Raw genomic sequence first — 20,144 nt, forward strand, 5'->3', positions numbered from 1 at the left:
AAATTATTAGGGTATTTGGAACCACTCTCCATAAACACTGTATCTACTTTCCCCCTAAAGCCTTTAGATCAAGTGTCTACAGTCATCAGAGCAACACTAAAGAACACACCAGTCATTGGACCTCAGTCTTTATGGTCTAGCTTCTTAACTTATAACTTTTCAATAACTACATTTTGAAATGACTTATAAAACTGAAAGTTACAGGAGATAATCCTTTTTATTTTATAAAGATAATTATTTGTTAAATATACCACGGGCTTGAATCATACAGGCCTTCATTTATTTGTGATTTTCAAACAAACAAAAAAAAAATTCATGCTATATGTGTTATGATAAAGCGTGTGGGGTGCCTTGCATGGGGAACCTTGGCAGATTCCATGGCAGGCAAGGGTGACCTCGGCAGAGGGACAAATATGCCAGGCAAACAGGGCTAATGTGGGAAGTTTTATTAGAAAGGGGTAAAGAGACACAGAGACAGAGAGAGGACAGAAGAGAAGAGAGAGACAGTAAAAGTCCTATTTGACCCAGGGGAACAGCAGGAAAGAGAGCAGAGAGGAGAAAAGGAAGAGCAGAAGGAGAGAGCAGAAAGAGAGCAGGGAAGAGAGAAGGAAAGAATAGAAGTAGATGGAAGCCTTTCTTTTAAAGGGGTCCTTTGCACCTGGGCTGACCAGAGTAACGCCTGAGTGCATTCTGCCAGCATCATGCCTGAATTCTTACAATATGAATTAAAATTTTGAGGAAATTAAGCATAATTGTGAAAGCCACTCAACTAACATAATTTTGTTCCATACATGTGACCTTTGAATGCATTCAGGAAAGTGTACACTGAACTCTAAGTTTGAGAAATATCTGATTTTGGATGATTAAAAAAATACATAAATCAACTTTAATACTGAATTTAATTCACTGCATGCATAAAGGACCACAAACTATCTCTGGGTCTTTTATTTTCCATGTTATAGTGTAGTGTCCTTTTTATCTTTTTCTGTTTTTTTATAATATTTTTTATTCAAATTTGAAACAAGCTTGTTTTACATGTCCCAGTTCCCCCCCCTTCCCTCCTCCCCTGTCCACTCCCAGCCCCCACCCCCTTTCTGCTCCTCAGGGAGGGTGAAGCTTCCATGGGGGGTGTTCAAAGTCTGTCATATCATTTGGAGCAGGGCCTAAGCCCTCCCCCCATGTGTCTAGGCTGAGGGAGTATCCCTCTTTGTGGAATGGGCTCCCAAAGTCCATTAATACACTAGGAATAAATACTGTTCCACTACCAGAGGCCCCACAGACTGTTCCGTCCTCCTAAGTAAAATCCACATTCAGGCAGTCTGGGTTGGTCCTATGCTCGTTTCCCAGCTATCAGACTGGAGTCCATGAGCTCCCCCTTGTTCAGGTCAGATGTTTCTTTTAGAATGCAGAAGGGAAGAGTTTTTGGTTTGCTTTGTGAACCATTTGCATCTTTTATCACTTTGAAAATGCAGAAGTATATAAACAGTTACATGTTTCCTAAATTTTTCTAAGTATCAAACTAATCTTTGAATAGTAGTTAAAAAAAAAGACACTAAATATTTCAGCTTTAAGCATTTTGTTCCTATGCTGTGCTGGTTACTGAAAAATCTTTGCTCAAGAATACTGGCATATTGAGTGAGAAAAATATAAAAACCTAGAATGTAAAAAAACATGTCTTTTATTTTCCAATTAGATGTTTGTCAACACCATATTCTAGTTATTGGAGTGTTCAAAATATGAAGTCCAGTATGATCTAAAGGGGCATGATTTATTTAATGTGGTTTCAGAAACTATACTATGAATATTAGTAATGAATTTAGACAGTTCAAGTGGTAGATGTCCATCCAACACAAGCCTACTGACTAAGAACTCCGGCGACAAGGTCAAGCAATCTATATTATAATGAACCTCTGTTCTGTGTGTTGGACACACTGCTGATGCATGCTGGCCTTAAGAGCCATTGACATTAATACTCTCTTTCCATGAAGGTCTTCTTAACATAGCCAAGGGAATAATGGATTGCAATCTTTCCTAATTAGTATCCAGACAGAAATTTATGCCAATGATTTAGTGTAATCAACTCCATGTGTTATTCTTTCCAACCATACATCCCTGACTTCTCAATTTAGAGTAGAAATATTTCTTGACTTCACTATTTTGTGCTTGCTAATGACATTCTAATTTGACATGGATACCATTTTACCCATATTTTGCACATGGTATATTGTATTTATTCCTTTGGGAAATGTTCTCTGCTTCAATGGCTAATCTGTAAACTCAATGGGATATTTTTATAGTTTGAGTTTTCATTGAGTGAAATTCCCAGTTTCTCTCCCAACAGCTCATGCAAAATAAAAAACCCTAAAACACTGAGCCAGGTTATTGAGAAAGTTATTTTTAGTAAATACTAGTTGTTGTTCAGCAATGCCTTATGGGAGACACTATCATTGTTTTTTTTTCTGACAGAAAATGCTAGCATATTATTCATAAATGTTAGACCCGTGACCTAGAAATCCAAAAGATGAAGTTAGTCAGTCATTTTTGGTACCAATCAGCTGGATTATCACTCACAAAAATTCATTTATACTTTTTATTATTAATAGTGTAAGAACCTCAGAATGAGGAGTCTCCCAGTTTTAGTCGGTACCCCCAAGAACTCAATGTCCAGTCCAGTTGCTGCAACACGCAAGAGGCTTTAATGAACATGAAATGTTTGCGCAAACGGGCTCCTCCAGCATGCAGGCTAGAGAGAAGCACCATCCCCTGGGCACAGGCGTTTTAAAAGGCAAAACCCACAAGCTTAGGGAGGAGGTGGAACCCTCTGTCCATTAAGTACATGACCCTTTGAGGCCAGATGGTCTCCCTATTAGAGTCAACAGACCTTAGAGCCTCAAGGTGTGCTAATTAATCTTGTCTGGGTAAATGGAAGTACAGCTATGTCTTTGTTTCTTAAGGACCCTATTCACCACCTGCTGACTCACAAGAAAGGAGGGGCAGTGTGAATTCTTGGTATCTTGTTATCTCATGGCGTTGTGAGGGGAAGTTAGCAAATTCCAAGGAACAGATATTGGTCTGGGTTAGCTTTCCAGGTTAGTCTGTCTTTCATTTCAAGTGGGGGTTTCTTTAACTTTATTTTTTTGTCTTTCAATAGGATATATTCTGCTTAAAGTCAATATGCCACAAAGCCCTTTGTTAGATAGATGGGTTTATTGATACAGCTAAGATCAACTTGATTTTAAGGTTAGAAGTGAAGTCTCATCATGCATACTCTCTTTAGTTTAAGTAGGAAAAAAGTACTTGCTGATATAGCTAAGTCACATAAAAATTTGTCTAATAATTTGTAAGCTGTTCAACATTATACACAGTTGTGCTGTAGATGACAAGCATAAACCCTCATATGTCCATGGGGTCTCTATAACTAGGTATATCTAAATTCAGCTCTTGTGACTGCAAATGATAATTAGCTGTGTCAATTTAAAAAATGTTCTCAGTATGAAATGGTAACCATTTTCACTGCTGTTTCTATCTTAATATTGTCATTTCACCCTCTAAGTTCTGGGTCAGGCAGACATTCCTTACACTCCTTACACACAACAGGGTCTAGAAAAGCAGCTTTAAGGACTTAATAATGTTCAGGATTGAAATTGGAATGAGGGGATTCTGCAGAAAAGGATCCTGTGGGGGTGGGAGGATAGAGATGATTTTCTTGAAATGCTAATTTTCTAATTCTGAAATGTCAATTACAGAGATCCATTCATGTGAAAACAGGGGTCTTCTAATGAGGACTGCATTTCCATACTGCTCCCAGGGCTCTTAGAGATCTAAATTTATTTTATAACCCTTTCTAGATTTCAGATCCATTTATATTTGTTCTTTATTTTCATGACTCTTGAGATTTAGTCTTCCTACCAAGAGTGCTTTGGGTTTCCTATGCACACACTTTATTATCTGTTTCATACAAAAGTTCTTCCTAATTCATTACTGTATTTCTTTGTGGATAAACCTGCTCTTCAGTCCAAATTGCTCCTCAATTTTTCTATGCAGTTCATAACGGTGTCTATCAAAAAGGGAAGACATACATAACAGTGGTTCCATTTTACTATAGTAGAGTAGAAAAATATCTATAACTTAGTGACATTATCAACATAGTAATGTTATAGCATATGCCCAACTCACACATTTGTAGTGATTGTAGTATAAATTAACATTCAATTAATACTACCGGTCTTAAATATGTGATGTGTAAAATACATACTTGAAACTGACAAATAGTATTTTACTGGTCTAAAGTACTATGTTTTGTTTTTATATATATATTCTGAAATAGCTAAACTCTTACATTACAGATTAGGTTTACTACAAAACAATATGCTTCACTACTCCAGTAATATCATTATATATTTTGTGCATCTAGTCTCTTAACTGAAGAAAGAAATCCTAGTTAATGATGGTATATAAGCAAATAAATCACAATGGTTACAAAATTATAGAATCACCTATGGACTTATTTGTCAACCCATTTTAAACTTAACATCTATCTATATCTGTAGCTATACTAATCCTACATATCTACATATCATTAATATCTATCTATAAATATTAATATCTATACTAAATGTTTAACTACAATTTTTCTCAGTACATATGATGTTACTTATATGTATATGATTTCAGGACTGACCACGTGGTACTATCTAACCCATTTTAGTTAAATTGAAACATTACCATATTATTAGCAGCAAAATTAGGGCAACAGAATTCAACCTTCTCAAAGATAATTGCTCAGTATCTCTGTTGATAGCTATGGAGCTTTGATACAATTTTAATAATGACTTATTCTAGAAAGGGTTCCAGAAGAGTGAGGAAGGTTTCTGAGAATAGAAAACAGGTGGCGCTGGTTAGTTCTCAACCTGGAGAAGTCATAAGCCAGTGTAAGTTTTTCTACTCACAAGGTATAGCCATGAATGACCCAAATATTCTTTTAAAGGAGCTTGGAGTGCATTTAATTTAGTAGATTCAGACAACTATGCCACCTAGTGACTAGCAGGAACACCTTCTGCGACCATACTTGAAAGTCCTTTGCACTGAACTTGTGAGAGGTAGGCATGTGTTGGATATTTGTCCTATTTTTTTTCCTTAAGGTTTATCCAGTATGGTGAGTGGTCCAAGATGAATAATGGCATTGGTACCTTGCAGTGTATGCCATGCTAAGTACAAGTAGAAGTACATATTCAAACTGAAAATAGTCTGCATGGTTAATAAAACCTCAGGTCAGTGTTTAATTGGAAATGGGTAAATCATTAGAAATCAGTTCATTAACATTTAGCAATATAAATATCTCTGGACCATCTGCAAACCATGATTGCCTTTCCTAGCAACAGATTACTCTGTAAGAAATGGTATTCATGCTAACTTAATTGCTTTATAACTAGTCCATCTGCACCTGGCATTTCATTTAACACCATGGTATCTCTCTCTCTCTCTCTCTCTCTCACACACACACACACACACACACACACACACATACACACACACACACATACCAAACTATAGATGACATTAAATCCCTAAAGAATTTTCCCTAAAGAAACCTACTACATTTTTTTTTCTTTTGTCAAGCAAAGTCAGTATCTACATGCAAGACCATTACATACAGTACAGTTAATACAACCTTCAGGCTGTGACCACCAGATCTCTTTAAAATGCAAAGGTAATCATATATTCCTAATTTAAGTTGGCTCTCTGTTTTAGTCACCAGCGTTGCATCCATGTCTTTCCTTAAGCTTACATGTGTGCCTTTCTGGAAGCCATTTAATTTGTAGAGCATAGTAGGAGAAAATCTTCGGCTTGGTTTACTCATTAGAGTCTCAATGTGCACACATTCTCATATTGCCACAACTGACAGCACACAATAGCTTTGGCCTGAACAATAACTAAGGGTCTGGGTTGTTCTGACCAGTTCTCTCTTACAATGTTGCTTTTCCAGTATTTTCTATAGTTACTCTAGAGCTACAAGTTACTCAAAAGCTATAATGAAAAAGAAATAGTTTGTTCAATGCCACCAAGGCAACAGTCTTGCTACTTTGGCCTTTGCCACTGTCCACCAACTTCTCACCATAGTATATATTTTTTTTCATTCTGCTCTAGTCTCTGCACTTCTGCACTTGAGCTCATCAATTTGTTCTCTGCATCCTGAGAGAAACAGGACAACTGAATATCACTTTGCATCTTCTCTTACCACCATGGATTCAAGCTGGATGTCAACCACAGAAGAGGTATAAAGCATACCAACCTTAAAAGCTGAATAGAAACCAAGAAGGAAATTAAGACCTTTTTTCAGAACAGAATAAAAGAGCAAGCACAACATGCCCAAATCTAGGGGACACATGGCAGTCATACGAGGCAAGTTCATATAACACTAAGTACCTGTATCAAAAAAAAAAAAAAACAAACTAGAGACAGCTTTTTAAAATAGTAACATACTTTTAAGCTCTATGTGTTCAAGAAGAAATAGTATCTAAAAGAAATAGGGAGTAGGGAATAATTAAACTTGCAAGTGAATACAATATAAACAAACAAGAGAATCAATAAATGAAAGGTTGGCTTTTTGAAAAAAACTATAAGATTTATAAGCCTTTAGCGAAATAAACAATGAGAGAATCCAAATTAATAAAGTTAGAATTAAAAAGAAAAGAATACAGCAGACATTGAGAAAATTAAAAGAATAAGGATGTACTCTAAAAATCTATATTACGCATAACAGAAAAATATAAAAGAAATAGATTTATTGATAAATATGATCTACTTGGTTAAAAACTAAAATTAAATAGTTTAAGCTTCTGATATCTTCTGATGAAGAAACAGTAATTAAAAATCATCTAACCGATAAAAGCCTAGAGACAGATTGGTTCAGCACAAACTTCTACAAATTTTCAAGGAAGAGTTAATACAAACAGAATGGAAATTAGAGGAAAATTGTCTATGTCTTTTATAAAACAATTATGACCTTGATACCAAAGCCACAGTATAGAAGCAATATTCCTTATGAACACAGATGCATAGTTCTCAATTAAATACTTATAAATCACATTTAAAAACTAACCATGTTGGCTTTATGTCAGAGCATACACACACACACACACACACACACACACACACACACACACACACACACACACATATGTTACAAGTGGTTTTCCCCTGGCCTGATCCCACAGGTACGTTAGCCCCAAATAACATGCAGAGATGCTGTACTAGATACAAAGCTGTTGGCCTGTTACTAATGTTTCTTCTTGGCTAGCTCTGCCTTAAATATTAACCCGTTTCTATTACTCTAAATGCGTCCACGTGGTCTTATCTTACCAGAGAGAGGGTACAGAGTTCTTCTCTCTCAGCCCTACATTTTGAATCCCCCCTACCTCCTCCTCAAATCCTCCTTGTCTCCTAGTCCTGCCTATCTTGCTTTCTTATTATTAACCAACAGTGCTTTATTCATTAACCAATAAGAGAAACATATTTACAGAATGACATCTCCCATCATACACACACACACACACACACACACACACACACACATGCACATGCACACGCACATGCACATGCACGCATACACACACACACAGGTACATATAGTCTAACATATAAACAGACTAAAAACCAAATACCACATAATCATATTATTAGAGGCAGAGAAAACCTTGGACAGAATCAACCACCTCTTCATGTTAAAATCCTGGCAATTATATCTAGAGATAGAAGAGATCCCTCTGTCTGAACATAATAAAGGAAAATTAAAGCAAGCTTGGAGCCCATATAAATATTCATAGAAGGAAACTCAAAACATTTTCAGTAGAAAAAGACAAGGATATCCAGTCTCTCATAGCTATAGATCTAGTACTTAATGTCTTTGCTAAATCAAGGCAACTGAAGTAGTCAAAGTATCTTTATTTGCAGATAAATTTTTTTTTTGCATAAAAAAACCCAAAGAATCCATCAGGAAACTACAGTCGATGATCACTATCAGCAAAGTAGCAAGATACAAGAATAACACAAAAGAACTCATTAGCTTTCTATGTGTAAAGGACAACCATATTGAGAAGCAAATCAAGAAAACTGTATCTTTCACAGAAACTCAAAAATATAATTATATAACTCTAACCAAGAAAGTTATAGATTGGTGTAATAAAAACCTTAAGGTGCTGAAGAATTTGAAGAAGATACCAGAAGACAGAAGGACCTACCTCATACTTGGGCAGTAGGATCAATAAAGTGATATTGAGCATTCTACCAAAACCAGTCTACACATGCAATGCAATCCTCACCAAAATTTCAGAATAATTCACAGAAAATTGATAAGACAATCTTAAATTTACTATAGTAGAACAAAGGTTCCAGATTTCTGGAGTCACAGAGTGGGAAATTAGAAATATGTGCAGCAAAGATTTAAATAGCATAAAAAATTAATTAAATGTGAGTGGTAGGAATTTGAGGCATGTGAGAGAGTCCTTTCAGGTGCTAAGCATCAGTTACTAAAAGAACACTAATAGAAGTTTTGAAAGTACAGTCAAGTCCAGAGAAGACTTTGAGTGAAAGGTGATAACATGAAACATACTTAATTTGTGTTAGATGTTTAGTGCTGTTTCCAGAAAAGAATAATAAGATAAAGATTTGGGAAGCATTTTTATAATTATGATGCCTTAAATCATGTGATTAAACAATGTTCTCAAAGGAATTTATAGCCAAAGCCTTTAGGAGATTTTATGCAAAGGTAATTCTTAAAATGCCACATATGTTTATGTTGTTAGATGTCAGACCAACAAAGCAAAGCAACTGTAATTTTACTTACTTGGCTATTCGGCCAAAAGACAGCCATATAAGTTAAAATAAACAGAACAATTTGCCTTCCTCTCCATATATAGACTGGATGGATACTTCACTCAGCTTTGTTTCATAGCTATAATTACTCCAGGAACTGGTATCTGGTGATCTGCACAAAGGCATTCTGTCAACATTTTGGGTCATTTCAATCTATCATTTTAGCGTAGGTCAAGCTTGAACAAAAACTAAAACAAACAAAAAATGTTTTCTCTTCTTTTCATCGTAGTTTTTTTTCCCCTGAAGATAGAACATTGTGATTTGCTTCATTATTTTGCACTCTTGGAACCCTTTTGTAATTAACAGCATGGAGATATGTTTTGCTGATAGTGTGACACTATCTTTAATAGAGAGACTATACACTTGTATCTTTCAAACTGTTGTGGAGAGCTATGTTTTTAGAGACCAAAATTACACAATGTACAGGAAAAAATGAAAAGGTTATGTGCAACTCATTGGTAGCTGGAGTAATTCATGGGTTTCAGCAGAGATAATGGAAACTTGTATTCCATGAAGCAAACGATAGAAAGAAGCTGGCACCTTGAGGGCCAAGTACCAAAGGCTTGAACTGTGTTCTGTACAATGAAAACAAGCTTCTAGATTAATTGGTGGGCTGTAAAGAGATCAATATGGCAGGAGATTGGGTTAAAATGGCGGTGAGAATGGGAGACATTGCAATTCTGCGCTTCTGTGATGTATTCATTTTCCTTGAACCCTTATGGTCCAAGTCTATGAAAGGGCAATAATTATCACCTCCATCAGGGGCTCTTCAAGGGTGGATTGATATATCCACCATCTGGGAACAATAGTTACTAAATGAAAAATTAACCCCCCCCCTTTTCCCTTCCTAGATTTAGGAACAATTTTATGCTTACAGGAAACAAATCCTCCTGAAAGCGGTAAACCTAGACTATGAAAGTCTTTATGTTTTGCTTAAGATATGCTATGACTTTGCATTGTGGTAACATAATATAGATAAGTTTCTGATGCTTCACCCATAACCTACTCACCAGCATTAGCATTATTCCCTTACCACTTGCTTTTTTACACATTGTTAACTGGGAAATAACAAATAGTCACCTGTGTGAGGAATGTTCTAGTTCAGGTGTTGGGGAGGTTTTCTTGACCCAATAGCTCTGTCATTCTGCTCTTTTGCCTCTAGGACTTTCAGAGCATGCCTCTGACCTTGGATGTCTAAGCAGAAAGCTTTCACCATTCACAGATGAACTAGACTCCATGCTCCTCTCCTCAGTTTAATAATTTCTCTCTGAGTCTCCTCAGTTTACACCTCTCCATAGGTAGAATAAGTCTGTGGGCAGCAAATGAGGTGGATTACAAAATATTCCAATTCTTTGAGTGAAAAGAATATTAGTCATGTTGAAAACTGGTTTATTCTTAGGATTTTTGAGTCTGAAGTATCTGCCACATGATTTATGTTTTGTTTTTAACAGGGTTGATTTTTATAGATGGAAAGCTGGGGCCCAAGGGATAGTTTAATATAGAGGTGTTTCTGTGTCCTGATGGAGAGCCTAGGCATTGCCCCAGATGAATTCAGCAGTTGAAATGAGCTATGCTCTGACTTGATGTTTTAAACCAAATAAAGGTTTAAAAGAGAGTCATCTGTTCGTGAAAATTATTGACTGAAATATCCCAAAGATACACACACACACACACACACACACACACACACACACACACACACACACACACACACAGATAAGGTATACATGAATGTGTTTGTGAATGCAGGTCGATGTCCAGTTATTTCCTTATCCCTTCTTCACTGTAATTTTTGTGACTCACGGTTTTTTTTTTTTTTTACAGCTCGTTAACAGGGGCTCTGAAAACCAAACTCAGGTCTTCATGTTCACACAACAAGCCTTTTACTACCCGAGCCATCTCTGTTCCTCAGAATTTCTTTTCCTTTTTCTGTTTTTGATGGTCTTGACCATCTTAACCACAGGCAATGGAACCAGGATTTATCCCTAGTGCATGAACTGGCTTTTTGGAAGCTCATTCCCTGTGGAGAGATACTGTCTCAGCCTAATTACAGGGGTGGGGGGAGGAAATTGGTCCTGCCCTAAATGATGTGGTGGCCTTTGATGATTCCCCGTGGGGGGCCTCACCCTCCCTAAGGAATGGATGGGGGGTGGGATGGGGAGATGGTGGGGGGAATGGGAGAACTGGAGGGAGAGGGAACTGTGATTGGTATGTAAAATAATACTGTTTTTAATTTAAATAAATAAGACAACAGTAAACAATTTAATTAATTAAAAAAATCATTTTTCATAGTGAACCTAAAATAGCATTTTAAAAATGCTTGCAAAAGGAGTGGTGAAAGGGGCTGATTAACAATTCTATCACAGTTCATGCACAACCACCACATGACTTTTGACCACTGATACGGCCCTTGCCTCCCTTTTCACCTCCTCTCCAAACTGTACTCGGAAGAACTGTGTAGCCCAGTTTAGAAAGGGATGGGTTATGCACAATGTCTTCCTTGGCAGAGTGTCTATGTGACCTATTGAAATTCGTACAAGATTTCTCTACTTTCCTGTTTATTACATCAATAATTTAGATGAGTATGGGCTAAAGGATATATCCTTGATACTGGGGGTTACAACACCATACTATCTTAATTACTTTATTGATGAAATCATTCCCTCTTTGGCTGAAGGGAACACGGTTATCTCCTATGATCCGCTGTCATTCCTTGTAAACACGGTGAACTTTTCTTCATTTCCCTACTTTCCAGCGATGCAGGATGCCTTCCCTCCATTTCCTTGTCCCTCTTCTACACTTGTTTCTTTAGTAGAGAATAGGATTGGACATCAGAGAGCCTGTGCTGGGATGTGTTTGCTGCAATTGGCATATTTCTTTTAAGCATTCTTAGCTGACCTATCAAGAGAATATATTTATGTTAGCCTGTTTATAAATACCTATCTATACATATCTTCATATGTGCCCATCTGCATCTGCTTTAAGGTAAGCATGGCATTTCACTGACATCTTCAAACTACCAGACTCATTCCAGCCTTTTCTCACATTCAAATTCCTCTCTCACTGACGAGGAACTTGGCTCTAACATCCTATCGATGGATTTAATAGTTAAATTAAATTAAAACAGAAGCCTGGCAGTTTGTCATGCTGTACCTTCTCAGAAACCTTCTCTGGTCCTTGTTGCACATGTCAAAGTAGAGTAGATGGTCACATTTCTTCAAAAACAACTGCTCAATTTACTTACATTCATATTTTCCTTGTTTTTATGAGACAAATTATCTGCGCTTGAATTCAGATCACATTTCATACATTTTTGTTTGAATAACTGAAATATTGAAATTAAACGGCAGTTTGTATTAACTTTGGAACATTAATAATTAAGAACAAGTAAGCAATAAATGGACAATAACAAAAGTATTTCATATCTTGATTAATATTAAGTGATAAATCCCTCCCATTGAATGCAATTAGGCAATTCCATAACTGCAGGCTTGGTGCATTGATAAAACTATATTTAATGCATTAGGAAATGTAAAAGCCTGAGCTAATAATTATGTAACAGAAGCAACTTAGTTACGCCTCAGGATTAGCTACCTGTGACCTACATAAACTACCTTAGGAAGTAAAAAACGGTGCAGAGGTGTTTTAGGTTAGAGATGTCTAATGGAAACGCAAGGGAGGCAGACTGTAGTTAGAAGCCGCTAACCTCTGTTGACATTTGCTTTCACATCTCTGCTCTTTGTTTTTGTTGTTTTGTTTTCGGTATAGTGTCCCAGTTCTCTCTTAGCCTCTCTGAATGGTAGGTATGGAAACAGTAGCTCATCATGTATGCTCCTTCTATAACAGGTTCTTGGCCAGAGAGCTTGCTTGGCCTTGGATTTAACCAAGCAGACCACAGGAAAAAGGGTACACTGATGATGCAAAACATTGCCCATGATGATCACTGTAGGATTCATGAGAAACAGATGGTGCATGAGATGGGCAAGGATCTCCCAAAGTATTTGTTACAATGTCAGCTGACTCAGAGAACATCAAGTCTCTTCATTCATTACATGCAACTCTGCATATGTGTTGCAGAATTCTACCTACTGATGTTAAAAAACCTTTTGTGTGAGTCGCTTTCCATAATTTCATACAATATCTTTTATATAATAACTCTAACATTGCATTACTTAAAAAATAAACTACCTTAGAGAAGTTTTGGATTCATGGAACAGTGAAGAGAAGGAACAGAGATTTTTCATATTCTTCTTGCCTCTGCACATTCACGTCCCAACCCATTACCAATATCCTACATCAGATTCATGCTTCTTCTACTAAGCTGAAGATACATCAAACTATTATTATTATTAACTCTAAAGTCTCAGTGTTGTACATTCTCTTAGCAGGTGTATAGATGAATATATCCACCCCAACAACATGAAAATAGTTCCAGGCTCTCAACCCACTATGTTTCACATGTTCATCTGTTTCTCCTTAAATCCTAGAAACACTGGATCTTTCCACTGTCTGCAAAATTGGCATATCAGAAATGCTATTAACTTGAATCGCAGTGTAAGCTACACATTTACATTATTATATGTTTACTAATATGCAGACACTTAGGATTCCTTCGTGTATTTCAGTAGCTGTTTAACTCATTTCACCAGTGCATCAAAGATGTGTCCATTTATTTATGCATTCATTCTTCCTTCCTCTGTGACCACCAGTACAGCAACTTAGTCATTGTTCCCAGGCATGCATCTGGGAGTGGGAACAGTCCTTCTGCATGTTCTCACAAATAAGCACATCTCCAAGTGAGCTTAAAAAACAAAACGTGACTCATCATCCTGAGACTGGCCCCAGAGATAAACATCTAGGATTCTCTCTGCTTCAAAGAGCTTATATTTTCAAGTATTGAACATTTTCTGGTAGTGAGATTACTCTAATTTCTCAGAGATGCAAAGAGCCCAGCTAGATTCTGAGACTATCTGAAAAGAATAAAGGTCGTCATAGGCATAGCACAGCTCCTCTGCAAATATGTCTACAAATTACTTTTCTCACTTGAGGCGATCTTTCATAATTACATCCCTCAATAGAGAGAAGAATTAGCCTGACTGGTTTACAAGTTAAAGTGTGCACTTCAGAAGTTAATGAAATGTGAAAAGCACCTATAATTTTCTACAAAATGATTAAAAAACCATCTTATATCATCTCTTCAAAAGATAATGGAATCTTATCTTCATATCTTCCACTTGACTAAAAAACAAAACAGGACAAAAAAAAAAAATGGAATGCCTTGGAAGTTGTATAACATATTCTTCTGTGCTCTTAAAGCAGCTATGTTTTTTTAACCACATTTTTATTTCGTGTTCCCAGTTACCAAGAAAGTGGATGACACATTTGCAAGCAAACACAAAGCCTTAGGTGTTACTTCATAAACATTGACTTCTGATGTTAGATGTAGGGGACAATCATCTACTTACCAAAGACACTTTATTCTAAATTGTTTAGGATGTTTCTTTTGTCATGACATTCAATTTATTTCATCTAGTTAGTGTTAAGCTCATTATTAAATCTGTAATTCATCCTCAAGATGAAGGCTCCCCCACTATGGCAAACCCTCGAGATGATCATTAATATTAGACACCTTGTAACCAATGATTCAAAAACCTAATACTAACAAGATTTTATAGTAATATACAATTTCTTTATTGAAACAAGAAGAGTTAAATTTTTGCAAAGTTGCTCACCAGACATTATCACATTCATTGTTAAGTCTGAACACATGAATCATAAGGTTTTCTTTACAGCAAAAGCATATGGCCTTAAAACAGGAAATATATGTTAAAGATTGGGTCCTGGAGGGATAGTATGATAATACCATAAAGGACCCAACCATAGAAATGTTACAATGATACCAGGGCCATCATCCTTCATTAATATTATTTACTAATAAATTTTATGCAACATTTTTCATGAAAGCCAAGATAAGTATACTAATAAAAAAATCAATACACTCTATCAGTAACTGTATTTAGAGGGATCCTGATCAGTGGGAAAATATTTTAGGCATATATAAGTATATTATATAATTCTTACTGCACTCAGTTTTAATTGGCATATAGTCACTTGCCAGAAGCAAATATTTTATGCATGACTACAGATCGAAATGTCATTTTGGATTTTTTTTCTTAATTGTTCTTCATTAAGCTTTAATTGGAATAGATTGGTTCATAACTACAGACTCTCACAAGGACAAGAAGAAAATCTAGCTTGAAGATCATAGCTCTACTGTATTTTAGGAGAGCATCATAGACAGTGGGAAATAGTGGACACACCCCGCTTAAAATTCAGTAGGTTTTACATGAAGAATGTGTATTTAAAAAACAAGAAGTACAGCATACATGTAGAGTTTACTATCCACTTGCATTATTCTGGAGTTACCATTATAAATAACCATGGAATTAAGAGGAAATTTTCTTCAAATAGTTTAATACCTTGAATGGTATCATGTTTGGAAAGATTTCCATTAGAAAAATTAATAAGTATTATTTAGCAAGGCATTTTTATTTTAAATAAATTAACTAAATATAAATTATTTTAAAAACCCTAGTGAATGAAGCTAGGATTAAGTATGACAATATAATTTTAAAAGACAATTTTGATGCATGCAAAAAAGGCAGAAAAACTACTGTTCTTTGGCTTCTACTTTTGTACAATTACGTCAGGGAATTTTCCTGAGCGGTCATAATTCTGATCTCTGTTCCACCACCCTGAGTCATCCCTGCATGCATTTTCTTCACTTTCTCAATCTGATGCTAAATTCTGTATTTTTGCAGGCTTCCAAAGATGTTAAAATAAGAGCCTGTTCTCTGAAGAGTTTCAAACTGCATTTAAAAAAAATTGTTTTCAGAGTCTTGTGCAAGAATAGCAGCAGATATGGAAAGAAAACTCTAGACTAAATGATGGCAAAAATGATAGTTGAAATAACACACATATCTTGGTAATGCCATTTGTCTTCTCTAACAATCCCTTTCTTTCTTCTTCTGTTAGACAGATTGATTACCTGACAACCAAAAAGCTAAATGTCATTTTCTTATTTCTCTGGGGAAGTAAATCTTAAATATGGAAGGGATAAAAGAATGACGGAGCCACAAGCATGGGAGGTCACCACTCTGTTCCTTAAAATATTGGCAGTACCTTATTGCCAAGAAGTGGTCTTCCTTTGTTCAACCTGACAAACAGAGGCTCAGCACCACACTGAACTGGAAAGCACTGGCCACACCACCCCAGGTCAAGGGAAATAGGGCATGCATAATTCAGCAAAACTCAACACCAGAACCTCAACCAGTGCATTAGATACTCAGCACCTGTTCAGTGTGTAACACTAACATTACATACCTGGCAAAAGTTCTGTTTCCTCCACAAAGCTGGAAACCCATTGTAAACCTGGCCCCATGGCCTGCTGCCTCCTTGTCCTTCCCTCAAGAATTACCATGTAGGGTCTCTTAAAGAGCTCCAACATTTTTTCTCTTGTGGAATTTGAAGACTTGGGCAGAGACACAGACCAGCGATTTTGAGTTTCGCAATTCAGTAGATCTTTCCCTGTGAGCACTCTGACTCAGGGTTTCTCATGGATCACCATGGACACCGGGACTGGGAAGCAATGGGCAGAGCAGGGAGTATGGATCTGTGATCTCTACCAAGCTAGCTGTGCTCCTGCCTGCCTACTATCTGAAAACAGTGGAAATTTCCAGTTCTGTACACTTCTTAAAATATTAGTTCAATAGTAAAGAAGTGGTTTCCTTGCCAAAATAGCCTTAACAGATATCTCTATTCCCCAAGCTTGGGGTTTTGAACATTGACTTTATTAAAGGAACCCATTAGCATCAAGTGTATTTTCTCAGTCTCTCTCTCTGCCTCTTTTTCTCTGTCTCTTTCTCTCTGTCCTCTCTACTCCCTTCCCTGCATCCCATCCTCTCCCTCTCTCCTCTTTCTCTCTCTCTCTCTCATTTGCATGTATTAGTTATTGTTCTTCAACTTAAATTTTGGAGTCAAAGCGTTTTTTTTTTTTTAATTTATTATTTTACATGTCGATCCCAGTTCCCTCTCCCTCCCTCCCTCCCTCCCTCCCCTCCAGTCCTCCCTTCCTCCTTCCCTCCCTTTTACCCTCTCTGCCCTCTCACATGCACTCTAAACACCCTCCCCTCCCAACCCCCCACCACAATACCAAATGTAGGGGAATGCCATCCAGTTGGGGTCATGTGGATCTGAGAGGTCCTGTGAAGTAGGGACTAGGGCTTCTCTCCTATCTCTAGAATAAGGCAGTTATCCCTCCATGGGGGATATGTTTGCAAAGTCCTTTTGTGCACCAGGGATACATCCTGGCTCCACTGTCTGAGGTCTCTTAGACTGCTCAGACCTTCTGGCTGAGACCCATATTCAGGGGGGTCCGAGTCAGTCCCCTGCTGGCTTCCCAGCTATCAGTCTAGTGGCCCTTAGCTCCTCCTTGTTCAGGTAAGCTGTCTCTATGTACTTCTACCGCATGGTCTTGTCCTCTCCATCTGCTTCTGGGTTCTAGTTTGACTCAGTGTTTATGTATGGGTGTTTGCTCCTATTTTCAACAGGCATTAGTTGAGGGCTCCATGGAGAAGTTAGTTATTGATCTCACTCTCCGGGAAGGGCATTTATGATAGCCTTTCCACGGAAGCTGAGATTGTTAGTTGGGAGCAGTCTTGTAGTTCCCTCGACCTTTGTGTTCAACTTTATCTTCAAACCAATATTGGCTCCCTCTTTTATGTTCTCTCTCTCTGTCTCTCTCTCTGTCTCTCTCTCTCTGTCTCTCTCTCTCTTTCCTATTTTCCATTCCTAACCAGGCTCAATCCTCCTGGTCGCACATGCCTTCCTCTCCTCCCCCTCATTTCCTCCTACTTCTCTCTCCATTCGCTGTCCTCCCCCACTTCACCTGAGCTCTGGGGGACTTGTCCCTTCCCAGTTCTGTGAGGGACTTTATGTGAATCTCTTATAATACAAATTGTATCCTAGTTCCTCTGGTGATGTGAATTATAGGCTGGTGATCATTTGATCTAGTTCTTAAAAGCAACCTTCACTTAGGAAGATCAACCATGTGACTCAGCTAGTTCACATAGAACATTTGGGTAGGCACTGGTTTACACTGGGTTCTCAATGAGTAGATTTGGACATAATTTTATTTTTAAACACTGTTATCCATTGATTTCCATAAAACTTTTAATAAAAGCAATGTTGTTCTTTAGGTTATGGCCTTAAACTTTATGACTCATTACTTTCTGCCAAACCTGAGAGTCCTCTTAAAGTTCGCTCACCTTGAGAATAAGTGTAAGGTTTTAATTACATTCACCTTTGTTCAATTTAAGCTAGCATGTTCATCTGAATTTCTGAATCGTGTGTGTTGGTGAAAATAATGAGAGACACTGTGGACGGTGGGAAATGAGCACAGGTTTGCAGAGTCTCAAGTTTCCATTTAGTTCTTTGCCTGTGACCTACAACATCGGCATGCAATAGAGCAGATTTTTGAGTGCCTCTCATTTCTGAAATAGAGGAATCTGGAGGGACTCTAAAATCAGTTCCATAGGCCATGGGGGAGGGGTGTTCAGACAGCACTTGGATAGCAAAATGGAAAAGACGAGACATCAGGGTGCTAAGTGAGACTTTGTCTCAGTGTTATTTTGTTTGGGCCATTTTGACTTCCTCTAAAAGCTGATAATTATAACTTACTTTTCAAACATCCATTTGACATCCTTATCCAAGTGTATAAAGGTCTTAGTTTCTCATCAATTGTTTATCTATATTTGTTATAAAATGTCTTCTAAGAATAAAAGTAATTTTAACCATGAACCAAACTAATGCACAATCTGTGACCTAAATGAGCAAAAATAAAATGTGGCATTAAGACGTCATTCCACTCATTCAAATTTTCCAAGAAGACCATTTTTTTCATAATGTCGGGAATTGGCTTGATCTCTGTCTCATGACCTGGCATCTTCCTGCTCTTTCTTTCCTAAGACTATCTTAGTCCCAGACTTACACTTTTTGTGTAAACCACAACAATAACAGTGGTAATAATAATTCACGAGCACTTACCAAGTTTTTATAAAGTACGTCCTTCAGTCAGGAATGTCTTGGAACATTCTGTCTCATTTAATATTTTGGAAAATCATGGATTATTTTCCTAGTGCTCAACAAATGAATCACTCAAGCCTGAAAATCTATGTTACCATTCAGATAGTACATTACAGTCAGGTAAATGAGTTCACAGACTCACAGTATTTGCATTAAGGGAATCAAGATACTAAGTACCGATACCAGAAGTCCATTGAGGTAAGTTGACTCTCCCATTTTTCCCAGCCACCAGTCTGGAAAACAGTCTTGGAAATGTGCCAACCAAAAGAGTTAAAATGCTAGATTAAAATATTCATTTAAAATTTTACATCTGAACATAATGCACAACTCTGTCTTTTAAAGATGTTTTTATACACCAATAAGTATTTAATGTGTTTAATTGTAGCCCTGAATATATCCTTGACATTGATGATTTTACTAAGTATTTAGAGCACTAAAAGAATTTCTTCTCACATAATTATATTACATTGTTCAAGAGAAACATTGTAAAGTTATTAGTTAGCTTTTAAATGTAATATAGTTTCTATCTTTTTCAAAATGAGTAACATTTCTAGATTATATAATGACATAAGAACTGAGGAAAATATCAGAACTTAAAACATATATGGATGTTTGGATATGTACAGGCAGTATATCAATATTGTATGAATGCAAATAATACAAATGTGGATTTGCGATTATATCTGGTGTATACAACTGTGTCATATATTCTTTAAATTTTCTGAGGAAAAGAGTCCATAAATATTATAAAGCTTAGCGAAGGCAGAAACATAGCACTTTCAATATCCACACATTACAATGAGCACAGACAAATGAGATCAGCAAAGCAAATGAAATGAAATTTAAAGACTAACCCTACAACACTCTGAATTTACAGTGAATATAGTTCTTTCAGAGTTGTTAAATAATATTGGTTTTAATATGATACAAAAATAATTGTGAAAGCTTTTAAGTGCATATAAACAATAATGGACATGTGTTCAAAAGAATTAAATGTTGGCCTATTTGAATTTTAAAACCTTATGGCTCTTTAATGTTTATAATCAATCTATATGTCTCTTCATAAAAATAAGAGGAAAGTGAAAGTAGATATCTTAGCACCTTGAAATAATGGAAAGGACTATTCT

The 20,144-nt window shown here is 36.7% G+C and overlaps 1 long non-coding RNA gene across 1 annotated transcript in view; it reads left to right on the forward strand.

Annotated features, from left to right (window-relative positions):
• LOC127237914 (uncharacterized) overlaps positions 1-6,259 on the forward strand; it is a 35,988-nt gene extending 29,729 nt beyond the window's left edge. The window contains exon 3 of the long non-coding RNA XR_007835886.1: positions 6,148-6,259. This is a non-coding gene — a long non-coding RNA (uncharacterized LOC127237914). The remainder of the gene's footprint in view (positions 1-6,147) is intronic.
• The last annotated feature ends 13,885 nt before the right edge of the window (positions 6,260-20,144 follow it).

This window comes from Phodopus roborovskii, unplaced genomic scaffold, assembly GCF_943737965.1.
Source record: "Phodopus roborovskii unplaced genomic scaffold, PHOROB, whole genome shotgun sequence".
In the NCBI taxonomy this organism is placed as follows: Eukaryota; Metazoa; Chordata; class Mammalia; order Rodentia; family Cricetidae; genus Phodopus; species Phodopus roborovskii.